A 5,375-nucleotide genomic window follows, 5' to 3' on the forward strand; every position below is an offset into this window, starting at 1 on the left:
AAGGGAACAGCAACTTCCACATCATCCCGCCGTCGTCTACAAAATACAAGAAAATCCTGCGCCCCCCCCCCAAAATCACTCCCTTCTATTTCTCTTTACCCTTTACCGTAGCGAAAGAAAACCTTCCAATGCAAACACACACACACACACACACACACACAACCAAAATACCGTCTCTTGGTTCTCTGTCCCGAGCGGAAGGGAGAGAAATCGGGGAACGCGTTAGAGCCCGAAACCTCCGTGCAGGACAGAAAACAGCATCCGGATCTGCACACGCCTCCCCGCAGAAGAGTCCCCGTCGCTCCGTCCTCACCCACCGCCCACCACCCCCGGCTCCAATAACGTGGGTCCGAACCGGGTGATTCGGGCCGTGCGGACCCGGGACGAAGCTCCGGGGGAGGCAGAGGGCGGAGCAGGTAACCGGATGCAGCGGGCCAAGCAGCCGCGAGCTACACAGCGCAGCCCGCTCCGGCCGAGGTTTTCCAAAGTGCGGAGGAGAACGCGGAGCCGCCGCCGCCGACACCGACCCTCCTCCGCGCCCCTCCCCCGCCGCGCACCGCCCGCGGCGGCGACGCGACAGCAGGTCCGAGGGGGGCAGCTCCTCAGGCTCCTCAGGCTCCTCAGGCTCCTCAGGTTCCTCAGCTCCTCAGGCTCCTCAGGCTCCTCAGGCTCCTCAGGCTCCTCAGCTCCCTCAGGTTCCTCAGGCTCCTCAGGCTCCTCAGGCTCCTCAGGTTCCTCAGGCTCCTCAGGCTCCCCTCCCCCCCGCGCGCCCACCTTGGCCGCCTCTCACCTTGCGTGGCGAACCGCGAAGAGCCGCTGACCGGCGAGCCGGGGGCGGGGGCGGGTGGCGGGGTCTCGGCCGAGCCCAGCACGGGCGGGGCAGCAGCTTGGGCGCCGGCTCCGGAGCTTCCTCGCACCGGGAAGGCTGCGCCCCTTCCGCCTCGCCAACCGCCTCGGCGCTCGTCGAAGGTGCCCAGCTGGCTCTCGCCTCCCCGCCGTTCTCTCCCCCCACCCCGCCGGCCCCGGCCCAGGCCCACCTCAGGCCCCGCCCTCCCTCCCTCTCCCAGCAACTGAGGCCAAGGCGAGGAGCGCGCCGCCCAATGGCCGCCGCGCCTGGCCAGGGGGCGGGGCCTGCCCAAGCCCGCGAGGCTCCGCCGGCCGCGGCGGGAGGCTGAGAGGTGGGAAGGCGCTTGCCAAGCCCCGCCCCCTGCCCAGCCGCGGCCTCTGATTGGGCCTTGCTGTGGTTGCGCTCCTCTAGGAAGCTTCAGGGATCATTTGTTAATGACAGACCGGCCAATCGGTCCCCCTGCGTTAGCCCCGCCCACGGGGGGCGGAGCTCCGCCGCCGGGCGCTCAGCGCGGGTAATTAACTTGCATCCAAATCCTAGAGAACACAGGCAACGCCCTTTTTGAACTTGGCCACAGTAACTTCTTGCAAGATCCATCCACGAAGGCAAAAGAAACAAAAGCAAAAATGAACTATTGGGACTTCATCAAGATAAGAAGCTTTTGCACAGCAAAGGATACAGTCAACAAAACTAGAAGACAACCTACAGGATGGGAGAAGATATTTGCAGATGACGTATCAGATAAAGGGCAAGTATCCAAGGTCTATGAAGAACTTATTAAACTCAACAGCAAAGAAACAAACAATCCAATCATGAAATGGGCAAAAGACATGAACAGAAATCTCACAGAGGAAGACATGGACATGGCCAACAGGCTCATGAGAAAATGCTCCGCATCACTTGCCATCAGGGAAATACAAATCAAAACCACAATGAGATCCCACCTCACACCAGTGAGAACAGGGAACACTAACAAGGCAGGAAACCACAAATGTTGGAGAGGATGTGGAGCAAGGGGAACCCTCCTGCACTGTTGGTGGGAATGTGAACTGGTGCAGCCACTCTGGAAAACTGTGTGGAGGTTCCTCAAAGAGTTAAAAATAGAGCTGCCCTGTGACCCAGCAATTGCACTGTTGGGGATTTACCCCAAAGATACAGATGCAGTGAAACGCCGGGACACCTGCACCCCGATGTTTCTAGCAGCAATGTCCACAATAGCCAAACTGTGGAAGGAGCCTCGGTGTCCATCGAAAGATGATGGATAAAGCAGCTGTGGTTTATGTGTACAATGGGATATTCCTCAGCCATTAGAAACGACAAATACCCACCATTTGCTTCGACGTGGATGGAACTGGAGGGTATGATGCTGAGTGAAGTAAGTCAATCGGAGAAGGACAAACATTATATGTTCTCATTCATTTGCGGAATATAAATAATTGTGAAAGGGAATATAAGGGAAGGGAGAAGAAATGTGTGGGAAATATCAGAAAGGGAGACAGAACATGAAAGACTCCTAACTCGGGGAAACGAACTAGGGGATTGCACAAGAGTGTGAATAGCAGGAGGTGAGAATCATTGAAGGGAGAGGTAATGGGATGCCTGGATGGCTCAGCAGTTGGGCATCTGCCTTTGGCTCAGGTTGTGATCCTGGGTTCCTGGAATTGAGTCCCACATCAGGCTCCCTGCATGTAGCCTACTTCTCCCTCTGCCTCTCTGTGTCTCTCATGAATAAATTAATAATTTCTTTAAAAAAAAAAAAAAGAAGGGAGAGATAGTGTTAGGACAGAGCTAAAGTTGGAAGAGGAGAGAGGCTTTGAATGGGACATATGATTGAATATGTAACTTAGACCACACTGGACTTCTTAATACCTGAAAGTGAACAGACTTAATGGAAATAGATTTTATAGCTGGAAAAATTATGGGAAGGATTGCAACTAGTGTTAGGTCATTTTCTAAGGCTATAAGTACTGGCACTTTGACATTTGCCACCTGAATATGTGTGGAATCTCCTTTAGATATCACAGTAACTTTATTTAACATATAAATCACATTGTAATGCTGTATAATATTTGCTACCACGTTATGCAATTTAACTATTAATGTGTTACACTTCAAAGTGTTTCTAAGCTTCACATGCAATATGACTACAGTTCTCTGTAAACAGTTCAGCACCTGTAAACAGAAAGAGAATATGGACTCCTGTTGTGTGGATTGGGACCTTTATGGAGACTTCTCTGTTATGTGATTATTGCCTGGATGGGCAGTGTCAGGTGTCAGGATGAGAAGACTCTATGAGCACTGAGAACTAGTCAGTGAAAGGAAGGATCATCCCAAAGCCAAGAGTTACCAGGGAAGTAGGAAGTTAAGAGTTCAATGGCCAAGCCTTGTAGGTTGTCATCTGTGGGGCTAGATGATTCCTTAGGTCCCAGCTCATTTTTGTGGTTATACTTCCGTTGGAATCTTGATCCTGTTTTCTGCAAGCATCAGGAACATGTATACTCCCAGGAAATAACCTTTTGCATTATTGAACATTTAACATCTCTAACCAAAGAAGGAAGTTGGGATATTTGCCTTACATTTGTGTGACTATAGGAAATATGTCAGCAAATCTATTTGGCTCCACCTTAGAGGCCAATCAAGATTCAACACTTCTCACCTTTCCTGGGCTCTTATTCTGGGTGAGCTACATTTTCCTGCATGGATTTCTGGGATGTGTCTGGTGGCTTCCCTTTTGGTCCCCAGAATCTCATCCCCACACAAAGCCAAAGGGATCCATCTAAAACCACATCCAGATCATGTCACCACCTTGCTCAAAACCCTCCAATGGCTTTCCTTCTTCCTTAGTAAAATCCAATCTTTAAAATACCATTCTTTGATCCAGAAACTCCTTTTTAGGGTGTATACCCTAAAGATTTAAAAGGAAACACTCAAATATTTGTATATCCATGTTCATAACAGCATTATTCACAGTAGTCATAGGTCGGAGCAATAAAGTACCAATGGCAGATGAATGAATAAACAAAATGTGCTAATACACATAACAAAATATTATCCAGTCATAAAGAGGAGGGAAATTCTAACATCTGCTACAGCATGGATAAACTGAAGACATTATGCTAAGTGAAACAAACTGGTCAAAAAAGGAAAATAAATAAATAACTATTCTTTAGCCAGAAAAAAAAAAAATCCTTCTTACCAAGTACCTCACTAAACAAAGCCTCTGTCAACAGCTTCCAAGAAGCCGACCAACTGTTGGCAGAAAATATTTTGTTAACATGTGGCTTATATGGTTGCAATGCCTCTCCAATGTTCAGGAATATTTAAAACTTGGAATTTGGGTAGAAAGCTGCTTGCATGACATTTTAATGCTCAACAAGCCCACTGAAGAGGCCTCAGCCCCTAACAATATAATGCAGCTTGACTTGGAACCTCTTTCTACAATTCTATCAAGTTACAGAATAATTTATAGAAAACTAATGAGGGGAGATGTTATACTTTGTGTTTACAGAAAAGATTACCCTAAAGGTTTGGATTTATTGCCTTGTAGTTCATTAATCAATTTTGTATCCAATTTGACGATCTTATTTTTAGAATTCCTTCTTTTACTTATTAATCCACTTTCTTATATCCTTCCAGAACCTGCATTGTCACCCAGCAGGTTCCCTCATTAATGAGTCAATTAAAACATTGACATGGATTTACTATTTGTATGAAGGGTGTGTGTATATCATTTTTTCTAATACATAATTTTAATTTCATATTTATTCAAAAAGCTCTCTTGGATTTCTATAGGCATAGCTTTTTGTTATATACCACAAAAGGGATTATAACTGAAAGCAATTAGTTAAGGAATTTCTAAATCCTGTTTATATTCATAGGCTAATCTTCCAACACATTTTCCAACTCAGAGTCATCAGTGTTTGTGTTTTTCCACAGGTAGTGGTGATGGTAACATTTCTCAAAATTATGCTCCTGAATTCAGACATCTCCTGAATATTGCAATTCAGCAAATTCTGATGCTTGCATTTTTTGGTTTTGCATGTGTTCAGTAATTTTTCTTCATATATTATAGTAATGAAGTATAATACAGCTTTATCTACAAGATCTTTTCTTAGGCCTAATAAAACATTATATTATTGCTTTGCATGACAAAGTGGAATTATGGCCATTTTATTTAACCAAGAAACATACTTCATTGCACCAAATTTATGTCCTCTTCTTTCATTTTTGTGCTCTTCTCTAAATACATTAATTTTGTGTATCCAATTGCTTTATTAGAGTTTAATTAATATACACAAACCTGCATATATTTAAAGTGTACAATTTGGTAAGATTTGACATATATGTATGCTTATGAACTATCACCAGAATCAGGATCATGGATGTATTTCTCATCCCTCCCAAAGTTTCTATGCTGGGTTTATCACATTTTGAACATTACATTTTAATACTAATATGAAGAAGCTTTCTATATAAATTGTAAATAAATACTGAGTAAACTGTAAAAGAAATTTCCTAGTTAGTCTTT

This window comes from Vulpes lagopus, chromosome 4, assembly GCF_018345385.1.
Source record: "Vulpes lagopus strain Blue_001 chromosome 4, ASM1834538v1, whole genome shotgun sequence".
Lineage (NCBI taxonomy): Eukaryota > Metazoa > Chordata > Mammalia > Carnivora > Canidae > Vulpes > Vulpes lagopus.